The 14138-nt window shown below is 40.4% G+C and overlaps 2 protein-coding genes across 3 annotated transcripts in view; both read right to left on the bottom strand.

The window, feature by feature from the left end:
- LOC102269701 (transcription factor E2F6) overlaps positions 1-13371 on the bottom strand; it is a 68952-nt gene extending 55581 nt beyond the window's left edge. Inside the window, exon 1 of the mRNA XM_070365546.1 lies at positions 13284-13371. The gene's annotated coding sequence lies outside the window, so the exon portion shown is untranslated. The remainder of the gene's footprint in view (positions 1-13283) is intronic.
- PRRG1 (proline rich and Gla domain 1) overlaps positions 1-13391 on the bottom strand; it is a 142468-nt gene extending 129077 nt beyond the window's left edge. Inside the window, exon 1 of one of the 2 annotated variants that reach the window (XM_005889421.2) lies at positions 13284-13391. The gene's annotated coding sequence lies outside the window, so the exon portion shown is untranslated. Of the gene's footprint in view, positions 1-7560; positions 7579-13283 lie in introns of those variants that run through there. The other variant, XM_070365548.1, reaches the window with a different exon arrangement.
- Between the last annotated feature and the right edge of the window lie 747 nt (positions 13392-14138).

Below are 14138 nucleotides of genomic sequence, written 5' to 3'. Positions count from 1 at the left end.
GTTAAGCACAAAGAGATTAACCTTTCTAACAAATTTACACAGTATCCTCTCATTCATTCATTTATTCAACAATGAATAAGCACCTAACGCCTGCAAGATCATGTCTGATGTTTGAAACGCATGCATGGTAAGTGTTCAATATACATTTTCTCTTCCTGAACACCCCGAAGTGACCTTGAGCTCTAAAGCTTGATGAACTGCAGTGTCCTTGGTATAAAAGTGGGTGTAAATATCATATCCCTTACAAGGTAATAAAAATAATAGAAGAAAAATGTCTGGTACAACATGGAAGGGTTGTCACTGCTGTTATTATCATTATTAAGGAAGATAAACCGTGTCGCTTGAGAGATGAGAAGAAAAAAATAATGTGGGCAACCTTCTGAGTAATGAACTCAACTATATTCCTGTGAAGGACAGGGTTGCTAAGAGTGTGCTTGAGTCCCAGAGGAAAAAACAAAATCCCATTCCAAACAGGATTTACCCCAGTGCCTTTCCTGGTTTTCTGAAGGCCCTGATATATTCTGCCTCTTATCAGCCCTGATGAAGTACAGTGGAGGCCATCCACTCCAGTGGTGAGGAGTCACTGGATGTTCAGATTTCTGATTCCCAACCCTCACCAGGCAAAGACCAAAGTAGACAAAGACAACAGAGATGCTCTGACCCCTAGCTAATGAGGCTGAGATTCTGGCAGAGAACTAGCACCAGTTCAACAGTTAAGAGCTGAAATGCAAATAAGGAACTAAGGCAGAAAAGCAGAACCCAACTCAGAAAGGTTAGGGGTACACAACCTTTTAAGAAAGTGAAGAGCTCAGTCTTTAGGGGTGGGTGGGGCTTTATAGGAGCTTCCCTGGTGGCTCAGACAGTAAAGAATCTGCCTGCAACAGGAGACCCGGGTTCGATCCCTAGGTCAGAAAGATCCCCTGGAGAAGGGACTGGAGAAGCACTATGAAGTGGTACCTGCAGGCTGGAAGCTTTCAGTGTTTATGGATAGTTCATATTAATGCAACAAAAAAGTGTATTTTCAGACTAACTGCTTATGAGCCTAAAGAAAGAATTTTTATTTTTACTCCTCTATATAATAATATTTTCTTGATAAATCCTAGGGAAAAAATGAGTGAGAAATTGAAGTATGATAAAATTACACAGGAAAGTAAATATATTCTTGCCAAAAATCATTATTCTGCTCCCATGAGTAATACTAACATAGAAGAAAAGACTAGGAATATATTCCATTAACTTTTTTCTGCAGTGACAGCAAATTTTCAACTAGGCATGTGTTTCTAACTTTGCCAGCTTTCTCTCTGAAACAAACATGTCAGACAGGATTACTGTGGCAAGTTAGTCATATGGATTTTTTTTTTCAAAATGGTAATGCATAACATTAGAAACCAAACCACAAAGAACAGGCTCTCTAGAGCCAGACTAGAGCCCTTACACAGAACACACAGTGCTTTGAATAGGTTTTGTCGGTCAAAAAGGAGGAGCTTGGTTACCTAGGATTCCAGGAAATAACATGTATCTTCTAGGACACAAAGAAGGGAAAAAATAGAATGCAGGGAACTTATTCCAAGTCAGGAATATAAAATAGCATACCCTCTCCTAAAGAAATCCTAGGTTCTAAATTATGAGGCACTGAAAATTGTTATTTTCAATTAAGAAGCTCAAATTGTTATTTCAATTCTGGCCCATTTAACCGCCAAGCCTTTCCAGAAGATAATGAATACTATCAAAAATTCATATATGTATGTGAATGAGCTTGAAAAGAAGTATACCAGCTATTACCACACAATAATAGAGAAAGAAAAGCAACCATTGAGCATTTTTAAGAGCTCTGATTATCCCTGCCTTGTGGAACTTTATTCGACTCTCATTTCATTATGCTCAATAATATTCTTGAGAAATACTTATGTTTCTACTCTACAAAGGGTAAAGCACACCCCTTTCACAGCAAAAGTGCTCAATAAATGTTGAATAAAAGTGTGACATACATTGCATAAAGCCACTTCTTTGGGAGATGCTAAAATGTTAGAATTATCAGACCAGGAATTTTAAAATACTAGGAATAACATGCTATGGACTTGAGACTTCTTTGGTGGCCCAGTGGATAAGAATCTGCCTGCCAACACAAGGGACAGCAGTTCGACCCCTGGTCTGGGAAGATTCCACATGTCGTGGGGCAATTAAGCCCGTGTGCCACAACTACTTAGCCCACATGCCCTAGAGACCAGGAACCGCAACTGTTGAGCCCATGTGTGGCAACTACTGAAGCCGGTGCACCTATAGCCTGTGCTCGGCAATGAGAGAGGCCCCCACAGTGAGAAGCCCATGCAAAGCAACAAAGACCCAGCAGCAGTTAAAAAGCAAATATGATATGGGCTTTAATGTAAAAAGTAAACAACATGCAAGAAAAGATGGATAGTGTAAGTGGAGAGATAGACATTCCAAGAAAGTATCAAAAAGAAATGCTATCAATCAAAAATGCTGTAACTGAAATAAAGAATGCTTTTGATAGGCTTATTAGGAGAATGGATACAGCTAAGTAAAGAATTTCTAAGCTTGAAAATATGAAAACAGAAACAGCAAAACTGAAAAGAAAGGAATATCCAAGATCTCTGAGACAACTACAAAAGATGTAACATATGTATAATGAGAATACCAGAAAGAGGAAACAGACAGAAGAACAGCAGCAGTATTTGAAGCAATAATGAGTGAGAGTTTCCCCAATAAACGTCAGACACCAAACCATAGATCCAGGAAGCTCAGAGAACATCAAGCAGGATAAAATGCTAAACAGGATAAAAGCAAAACAAAGAAACAAACCAAAAGCTATGTCTAGGAATGTTATAGGCAAATTGCAGAAAATCAAAGACAAAAAATCTGGAAAACAACCCAAAGGAGGAAAAAAAAAAAGTATCACTAGAGGAACAAAGGTAAGTTGCCCCTTGAACAACCTGGATTTAAACTGCCCAGGCTCACTTATATGCAGATATTTTTCAGTAGTAAATACTGAAGTACCACAGAGTCCTAGTTGGTTGATTTTGTGGATGCAGAGGAACTGGAGCTATGGAGGTATGGCAGTAAGTTATACTCACTTGGATTAATCCCCATGATGTTCGAGAGCTAACTGTATATCTGACATTTCCTCAGAAACCAAGCAAACGAGAAGGGAGTGAACAGAAATACTTGAGAGTGTTGAGAGAAAAAAAATCACCCACTCAGAATTTTGTACTCTAAGAAATTATCTGTCTAAAGAGAAGGAGAAATAAAGATTTGCTCAGACAGGCAAAAACTAAGGCAACTTTTTGCTAGTAGATCTACTTGACAAGATTTGTTAAAAGTTCTTCAGAGAGAAGGAAAATAATATAGGTCAGAAATAAGGAGCTACATAAAGAAATGAAGAGCATCAATAAATGAATAACTAGAAGTAATATAAAAACTTTTTCCTCATTCTTAAATGATCTAAAAGATTACAATTTGCTCAAACTACTAGCAACAGTACATTCAGTTATAAATACTTATATATACGCTTATGTATAAGTGAAATGAATAACAATGATACAAAGAATAGGAGGGAGGAATTTGGAATATTTTGTTATTATACAGTACTTCTATTACATATGAAGTGATACAGTATTATTTGAAAGTGGAATTGGATTAGTTGGAAACGTGTATTTAGCAAATGCTATGGCAACCATTAAAAAATGCTGTTGTTTTTTTTTAAGTTTACTGATACACTAACAAATAAGAGAAAATGGAACCATGTAAAGTGTCAATTAAGACACAGGAGAAGTATGAAAGACAAAAACAGGAACAAAGAACAACAAACAGAAAGCAGTATGGTAGTTATTAATCCAACTATATCAATAATCCTTTTAAAACATCAATGATCTAAATATACCAATGAAAAGACAGATTGTCAGAGTGGATGAAAGAATAAAACCCAAATATATATTGTCTACAAGAAACACATTTTACATAGAAAGACACACACAGATGAAAAGTAAAGGCATGGAGAAATATACCATGCTAGTAATTAATCAAAGAAAGTAGAAGCAGCTATATCAATTTCTGACAGAGCTACTTCAGGGCAAGGAAAGTTGTCAGAGATAAGAGGATAATATCATAACACAATGACAAAGGGGGTCAGTTCTTCAAGAAGACATAACAATCCTTAATGTATGCACATAACAACAAAGTGTTAAAATATATGAGGCAAAACCTGTCAGAACTGCAAGGAAAAACAGATGAATCTCCTATTATTACAGACTTCAACACTCCTCTAACTGAACTGGACAGATTCAGCAGGCACAAATTCAGTAACTCTATAGTACCACCAATCAATTGGATACAACTGATATCTAAAGACGACTTCATCCAACAACAGAATTCTCATTTTTCTCTAGCTTGATGGAATATGCACCAAAATAAACCACGTTCTGGGACATAAAATGCAACCTTAGCAAATTTAAAAGAATATAAATCATATACTGTCTGCTCTCAGACCACCATGCAATTACACCAGAAATCAGTAAGATAACTGCAAAATCCTCAAACACATGATGATTAAACAACTCACTATAAACAACACATGAACTCTCAAATTTTTAAATATTTTGAACTATATGAAAATAAAACTTACCAAATACTACGGAATGCAGTGAAAGCAGTGCTTAGAGGAAAATTTATAGCAATGAATGCATACATATAAGGTTCTTTACCGCTACCGCCACCTGGGAAGCCCATTTAAAGAAAAAAGCTCTAAAAATCAACAATCTAAGCTTCTACCATAGAAAGTCAGAAAGTGACTTCAATTCAAAGAAGCAAAAGAAGAGAAATAATAAAAATTAGAGCAGATATCACAATGAAACTGAAAACGAGGAATGAATAGAGAAAATAAAACCAAAACCTGACACTTTGGAAAGATTTTTTTTAATTAATAATCTTCTAGCCAAGCTAAGAAAAAAAAGAGAGAGACAAATTACATTACTTGAAATAAAAGCCACCATTACAGATTGCATGGAGACATTAAAAGGTTAATAAAAGATTATTATGAACAAATCCATTAAACCAATTCCTTGAAAGAGTCAACCTGCCAAAACTCATACAAGAAGAAATAGACAATATGAATATATATTATATATTAAAGAAATAGAATCAATAATTAATAACCTTTCAAAAAGGAAAGCAACAGGCTCAGATGGGCTCACCTGTGAAGTCTATCAAACCCTTAAGGAGAAACTACACCAATTTTCTACAGTCTCTTCCAGAAGATAGAAACCAAACCAAGGGAATACTTCCTAACTTATGAAGCCAGAATTACCCTAATACCAAAACCAGACAAAGACATTACAGGAAAAGAAAACTACTGACTAGTATCTCTCATGAACATACCTGCAAAAACCCTCAACAAAATACTAGCAAATCAAATGCAGCGATGTATAAAAAGAATTACAAACCATAACCAAGTGAGATTTATCCCAGCTATGCAATGCTGATTCAATATTTGAAGATCAATTAATGTAATCCATCACATCAATAGGCAAAAGAAGAAAAATAGCACGAACATATCAGCAGATGCGGAGAAAGGACTTTACAAAATCCAACACCCATACATGATTAAGAACTCTCAGAAAATGAGAAGTAGAAGTGAACTTCCTCAACTTGTTAAGAATATCTACAAAAACCTATAGCTTAACACCATACTTAATAGGGAGAAACACAAAACTTTCCAGCTAAAATAAGGAACAAGTCAATAATGTCTCCTCTTACCACTCTTTTCCAAGTTATGTGTGTGTGCGCTCAGTCATGTCCAACTCTTTTGTGACCCCATGGACTGTTGCCCACAAGGCTCCTCTTGTCCATGGGATTGCCTAGCCAAGAATACTGGAGCGGGTAGCCACTCCCTTCTCCAGGGGATCCTCCTGACCCAGGGATTGAACTTGCATCTTCTGCATTGGCAGGTGGCTTCTTTACCACTAGCGCCACCTGGGAATTCCTTCCCAAGTTACACGGATTGGTAAGTAAGAAATCAAACTTTTTTCACAGATGGCATTATCGACAATGTAGAAAACCCCCAAAGAATCAACAACAAAGACTCCTGGAGCTAATAAGCAATGATAGCAAAGTTGCAAGACACAAGATTAATGTGCAAAAGTTACTCAATTCCCTAAACACCAGTAATAAATAAGTGGAATTGGAAATTTAAAATATATTACCATTTATATTAGCACTCCCCACAAAATGAATTACTTATATATAAATCTAAAAAAGTTTGTTCAAAATCCATTATGAGGAAAATGCCTCATATTTGTGACCAAAGACATCAAAGGAGAACTAAATAAATGGAGAATTATTCCACATTCATGGAAATACAGATTCAATAGTGGCAAGATGTCAGTTCTTCCCATGATGATCAATAGGCTCAACACAATCTCAATCGAAAGCTAGCAAGGTATTTTGTGGATATCAACAAACTTACTCCAAAATTTATATGGAGAGCCAAGAGACCTAAAAGAGTCAACTTAATACTGAAGAACAAAGCTGGAGGACTATTTTCTACTCAGTTTTGCTGTGAACCTAAAATGATCTAAAAACAGTTCATTAATTTATTTTTTTTAAGGAGTGAGTCCTTCTCTTTCCTTGTAATGATCTGATCTATTCCCAGAGCTTCCTCTCCACCCATGCCACTCTCCTGAATTCCACCTGGATAGCAGAAAGTCTTCTCAGACTCAGCATGCCTAGTACTGAATGCTTGGTCTTCCTTCTCTCAAATTTTCTTCTCCAACAATCTTCCATATCTCACTAAGTGTCTACTCCATTGTTCTAGTTGCTCAGACCAAAATCCTTGGCATCATCCTTGACTCTCATCCTTTGTCATATTCCCCTTCCAATTCCACTTCCAATAAGTGAGCAGAAAATCTGGTCACTTATCATACCTTTAGCATTATATTACTTTGGTTCAAGTCACCCCGACCTATCCTCAAACTGGTCTCTACTGTTCCAGCTCCCCTTGCAATTCTATACTCCACAAAGCACTCAGATTGATCCTTATGAAACAGAAATCAGATCACATCATTTCACTCTTCAAACCTTCTAAGGCTTTTCCTCTCACTCAATAGCCTTACAATATCCTCTCAAAATGAGTGGAATAGCCCTAACCCTCCAACACACCTTCTTACTTATGTGACCCTGTTTCTTATTATTCACTCCCACTCATTCATGCTATTCTCATCACAAGGACTGTTTTGTGATTCCTAGCAAAACGTCTCAAAAAGGTACCACCTCAGGACCTCTATACTTGCTGTTCTCTATTCCCATAAAGCTCTTCCTCCAAATAGTTTTCTCATCTCTTAAAACTCTTTGCTGACACTGTCTTCCCTGATCACTGCCCTCCAAAAGACTCTATTCACCTACTGATGAATATCTATAGATGCTCCACTATTCACTTTTCCTACTTTGCATTTCTCTAAAGAATACAACACTGTAACTCTACTCACATACACATATACACATGTATACACACACACACACGGAGCGCACATACACCCACATTTTACTTACTTATGTTTATTTTCTTCCTCCCTCAAATAGGATGTTAGCTCCTTGAGGACAGAAATGTCCAGTAAAATACAAATATTTTATTCAATGCTATATCCTGAGTGCTTAGAATAATACCTGGCAATTGAGAGGCACACAAACATTTGTTGAATGATAACCATATACTTATGTCAGTCTTAGGGGAAGGGCTTGGGAAATGGGGTTATGACAGAGCATGCCTGAACTTAACTTCAAAAAATTCTTCCAAATGAAAAAAGGTAGAAAAAAACACAATTGTGCAACCATAAGAGGTAGCTGGAGTCCTGAACTTTAGTAACCAGCATTACTAAACTTGAAAAATCCATAGAGTTCATGGCCTATTTAAGTTCCACTGAAAAGTAGTGTGCAAACAAACCTCCCTTACAGAGTGTTCCTTCAACTTCTCCCCTCTCACATTTAGATTTACTTTTCTTAACTCATTCTTTCCCCCTCTATTCTCTTGGTGCCTGATTCTAGGCCCTCCTGCTCTCTGGATCCAGTTCTCTGTTTTATCAATTATATCCCCTTAGCATTACACCTTCAAACATTCCAGTAGGCTTTTCACCCCTTTCACAATACAGTTTTCTTGATCCCTTAAAATTCTCAGACTCCAGTTTTTTTTCTTCCCTTCTTCCTTCATCAACAATTAAAAAAAATATTTTTCACTGCTTCTACTTCCTGACCAGCATTATTCAAAGAAGTGGTTCTTAACTAGAGTGTACATGAAACCCTCCTGGAATTTTTTCACGCCAGGTTCTACACTCTGAAATTCTGACTTGATCAGTTTGCACTGGGGAGACACTTTAGACAACACACTAAACCTAAGTGTGTTGGTGAAAACTGCTCCCTAACAGAGTCTAATACACACCCCCATATTAAGAACTATTATCTCAAAGATCTGCCATATGTTGTTTTTCTTTTTTTCTGGTCATAATAATGTTAATATTCTACCAATTGAGGAGTATAATTAGATCAACTCTTGTACCTGACACACATGAAAAACAAATAAAAAGGCTCCAATCAGAACACAAATCCAACTGTGTTCTCTCAGTTTTATCCTTTCTGAACTTTCCAAGGCATCCAATACCACCAATTTTAAGCATGCTCCTCTCTTCGGTAACATCTTGGTCTTTTGGTTTCGGTCTTCCCTCCTCCCTGCCAATCTGTCTTAATGCCATCTAAATCAGTGCCACTCAATGTGGATCCGAGGGTAGGCAGCAATACCATCATTTGGAAACTTACAAGACATGAATATTCCTCAGGCCCCATTCCAGACATCAGAAATTCGAGGGATGGGGTCCAGAAATCAATGAATTCTTGTGATTATTAGGCACGCTGATGTCTGCAAACCAGTGTGCTGCTGCTGCTGCTAAGTCACATCAGTCGTGTCCGACTCTCTGTGACTCCAGAGACGGCAGCCCACCAGGCTCCACCGTCCCTGGGATTCTCCAGGCAAGAACACTGGAGTGGGTTGCCATTTCCTTCTCCAATGCAGGAAAGTAAAAAGTGAAAGTGAAGTCGCTCAGTCGTGTCCAACTCCAGCGACCCCATGGACTGCAGCCTACCAGGCTCCTCCATCCATGGGATTTTCTAGGCAAGAGTACTGGACTGGGGTGCCATTGCCTTCTCTGAACCAGTGTGCTAAGCCACCTGTTTTTGGAAATATGGGAGGAATCTACTCACAGGACTGAAGCATGATGTCAACACATTCATATTTTGAAGTTAACTGTTACTGTAGTTGTCATGTGTGTTTGTTTAGTCGCTCAGTCATGTTGGACTCTTTGTGACCCCATGGACTGTAGCCCACAAGACTCCTCTGTCCATGGGGATTCTCCAGGCAAGAATATTGGAGTGGGTGGTCATGCCCTCCTCCAGGGGATCTTTCCAATGCAGGGATTGAACCCAGATCCCCCGCACTGCAGGCAGATTCTTCATCGTCTGAGCCACCTGGGAAGCCTATGGTGGGCTTAAGTAGGTGTCCTAAGAAATGGCAATTACAAATAATTGTAACTACTGTTTTCAGGGCAATTAGTATGTGCTAGATACTTTGATAAACTGTTAACACACCTGATCTCACTTATCAGGTGTTGTAATCATTATTTTTACAGGTAAGGACACTGAAACTTTGAAACAGAAGTTTAAACTCTTGCCTCCAAATTTGACACCATTGACCACCATATCACTGTCTCCTGCAAAGACTCAGAAAGAAAGAGTCTTGAACAGAACCCTAAGAAGACGACTCAGTGGAAGTGACTGAGGTTGACTGGTCAAAGAATCAGAGAAGAAACCAGAAATAGGGAAGTCAGTCTAGGTGAGGAAAGTTTTAAACAGAAAGCCTTAATCACAGTGGTTGGGAAAATTTTTTTCAGTAGTCTACAGACCACAAAGGATGTAGAACTTTATTATTTTTTTTTTGAAGTTTTATGGAGGCTACTCATTCTGAGTCCCAAGTTTTACTGACAAAACCAGACACTAACTTGGATTGTTTTAGGGGGATAATGGTTATTATTATTTATATATATTTATATTTAAAGTGACATGAAGAAAAAAAGTTTTACATTTAGGTGGAGAGGGGATAAATTAAATGAAGGAGAAAACTTAGAAATGTACTAAGAGCCAGAATAGGTTTTCTGCCTTTCTTAAAAAAAACTTTTTATTAAGATTTATCTTATTTAAAAAAGAAGAAAAAATTATATATATACTGGAGTGCAGCTGATTAACAATGTTGTGATGGTTTCAGGTGGACAGCAAAGGGACTCAGCCATACATATACATGTATCTGTTCTCCCCCAAACTCCCCTCCCATCCAGGTTGCCAACCAAGCAAGATTCTGACTCATTTTTAAAACTAAAGTATCAATTTTATTCACTTATAAACTGAGTAACCATTTGCTCATGATATTCTCTCCAATGGGTAAATCCATTTAGCAGAGGAAAGCCAGCTGTTGGGGTGAGGAGCTTGAATTGTAATAAGCAAAAGGAAGATAATTTCTGTTATTAGCTAGAGGTGACTGGAAGGCCAGGGATGCTGGTGGTGTTAAGAGAACTTGTAGGCAGAAAAGTCAGGCCAAGTCTACTGAGGGCACTGTGCTGTGAAGAGATTCCCTAGCCAAATGTTTAAGTCACCTTATGATTTTGGAGGAGTATAATACAACTGATTAGTCTAACTGGTCTAATCGGTTATAGCTTCTTTACTTACATTACCCTCCAGAAGATGCCATCTAGTCAGCCTGATCTGCTTACGAATTTCCTAAATTCCAGTGGCACTCTATTTGTGTCTTTCTACAAATGATTAATCATTTTGCGTTGACTTTTCACTTGTTTTGGTATCAGAAATCAACCTTTAAAAAAATAATCAGCCTTTTTCTGATGTTTACTTCGCCTATATATATATACACAAAGCTTTTATACCTTTTTAAGAAGAGTATATAAATGAAAGTCACTCAGTCGTGTCCGACTCTTTGCGATCCCATGGACTATACAGTCCATGGAATTCTCCAGGCCAGAATACTGGAGTGGGTAGCCTTTACCTTCTCCAGGGCATCTATCTTCCCAACCCAGGGATCTCCACAGACTAATACATGGAAACATATTTCCGTGTTTATTTGCTATCCATATTCTAAATAATGGTGTTCAAACACTATAATTTCAGCATTCTGAATTTCTTCTATTATCCCATGAGCCTTATGTGATGTGAATTACTATCTTTCTAATAACACTTATTAACATCTAACTGTATGTGCATTTATTAGGCACTGAGTACATACCCAGCAGTCCTAGGTACTGGGATAACACAATAGACTGAGGTTCCAGTAACAAGAGAAAAAAGGCCAGTAGTGTCAGCTTGACAGAAAAGGAAGTGATTAATACATTCTGAGTGCATACGTGTTCAGTCGTATCTGACACTATGATACCCCATGGACAGGAGCCACCAGGCTCCCTGTCCATGGGATTTTCCAGGCAAGAATACCAGAGTGGATTGCCATTTCCTCCTCCAGGGATCTTCTCCATCCAGGGATCGAACCCGCATCTCCTGCATGATAGGTGGATTTTTTTTTTTTTTTTTTAACCACTGAGCCACCTGGGAAGCCCAATACATTCTGAAAGATTTGGCCAATTTTTTCCAAGTAGTGAACTGGGCTGAATCTGAAAGGATAAATAGAAGTTCATCAGGCACTGGAAAAGGGATGTATCCCTAATACTTGTCTCCCCAAATTTGGTAATGTTAGTGGCATTTAACTTAAAATAACAGAAAAAGAAAGAGTAAAATGACAATAATGCAAGAAGAAATCCTCCACTTTACGATCTGGGGGTTGGGACTGTGCCTTTAAACACATTTCAGATCTGAAAGTAAATGTTTATAAAACAGTATTCAGAAGCAGGGGAAAGGGGTGGAGGAGGAAGAAGCTCAGTTTGTTTTATTGTATTAAGTTAAACAAATGAGTAAAAATATCAACATCTATGCTTGGGAACACATATAACTACTTTCCATAAAAACCCTATGCTTGAAAATGAAAGCCTCAGAACCTTATCCTAAATTACAAGAGTTGCCCTGGTGTTTTATATCCCCAATGTAATTTTGCCTGTGCACACGCACACACACACACACACACACAAATCCATTCTTAATTGAAACAATCAACCACGCCCTAACCAGCTTCCACTTACCCTGACTTTCACACCTCCACATCCTTCAAAGTTTGGCTGAATTTATACTAGGACTATCTCAAGGCATTAATTTAGCTCTAAGTTTTGACACACCACCTCTTCATTCTTCCTTTCAATTATTTCCTCTTAAATTCCATTAGTTTCCCATTTCTCCTTAAGGGACACTTAGAAATACATCAACAGCACAATTACAAAACCAATGGCTGCAGCCAGTCTGAACACACACACTAATTTCCACTCACATCCCTCTTGAGGCTGTTTCTACCAATAATCAAAATCAGCGGACCAGAAAGGAGGAAAAAGCTGAGGCAGGAGGGTTGTTGCCTTCCACTCCCCCCATGTCTGCCCCCCACTTTCGCTCCCCCGTCCCCCAAGGCTGCACCGCGACCTTGTGCGCTCCCCCTTCCACCGACTCGCCCCCGCTGTCACCCGCTACTGCCTAGAAAACAGTCCTAGCCTTTGTTAAAATGTCCATGAGCACAATGTACCAGAAGACGGACACATTCCCGGGGGCGGGGTGAAGAAAGTCACACGAGTGCCACGCCCTCCTTGGCACAAACCTGGGGCGACAGCCCACCTCCTCCAAATCCTCTCCCCCCGCGATGAGGAATGTTCCTGGCAACTCTGCACTCCAGGACGGCAGCGCGGGGGAAGGGATGGGCCCGGGACGCCCGCCGCTCAGGGGCACTAAGCGGGGGCTACTAAACTTGAAGCTGGGACACCCTCCAGAGCCCTTGGCGAGCCTCCCGGTCCTGCCAAGCCTGAGTCCAGACTTTCAGCCTCCGCAGCCCTTTCCTTCAATTTCTCCTCTTCCACATATCCTCGCCCGCTCCTGCCACCACGCACTCTTGCTCCCCACGCAGCAGGAGCCGGACACCCTCCGGCAGCGCGGCCAATCCCGCTGCCGCACGTCTGGCAGGTTTCTCCTTACGGGACCGACGGCTGTCCCGGCCGTCACCCGCACACACTCCAATCCCTCTCGGGACGCCCAGCCCGAACCACATTCTGCGGCTGCGAGCCCCGTGTGCCCAACACACTCACCGCGCGCCCCGCGCCGCTACTCCGCACTCTGTCTGCCGCCAACGGCGCCTGCGCGCTACCACCTCCACCGAGCCGGGTGGGAGCCTGGAGCCTGGAGCCGACGGGAAGGGCTGTGGAAAGCGGCGGAGGCGGGGCCCGGGAGGAGTTAGGAGAGGCAGGGCGGGGCCAGGCAGGTTGGGAAACCGAGGGGCGGAGCCCGCCGCTGGGGTACGGAAGACCTAAGGCTTGGGGCACTGGGTTAGAGCTTTCCAGTCTTGAGATCTGTTTATAAATAACACTGGCATGAGAAGTCATTGAGGACCCTGGGTGCACCCCATGCACACTCACACTCCAGAAAGCCCAGCTCGGCGCGGGGCCAAGCTAGCCACCCCAGGCGTCAGCACGCCTCTCCCAGGAACCACTCTGGGTCCTCATTACCCTTTCACCTTTTCACATGCCTGGCTCCCCACACGTTATTCCGCCCACTGGCCTCTCGACTCGTCGTGCACGGTTCTTGGCGCTCCAGAGGCGAGCCGCATGGAAATTTCTCACCCACAGACTGTCTGTGCAAGGCACCCTAGTTAACACATCTATGCTGTGTGAGGCCAGAACAGGGTTGGTGACTTTCCAACCGTTGCCCACTGTTACAGCACAGCCCTTTCCCGGAGAACAAACTCTTTTGCTGTTCTGGCCTTTTGCTGACAACGTCTGCTTTTTCTTTAAAAAAAAGAAAGAAAGAACGAAAAGAAAAGTCTTAAACAAACCTACCCAAATATCTTGTGAAGAAGAACACATGTCAAATAAGACCCATCTCTGACCCTGCTTCTTTAGGGAGCCACTTCAGGATTTGAGCCTTCTTAAAAGCCCCTCTGAGAA

The sequence above is a fragment of the Bos mutus genome, chromosome X, assembly GCF_027580195.1.
Source record: "Bos mutus isolate GX-2022 chromosome X, NWIPB_WYAK_1.1, whole genome shotgun sequence".
In the NCBI taxonomy this organism is placed as follows: domain Eukaryota; kingdom Metazoa; phylum Chordata; class Mammalia; order Artiodactyla; family Bovidae; genus Bos; species Bos mutus.
This window is presented reverse-complemented; position numbering and strand designations above follow the sequence as displayed.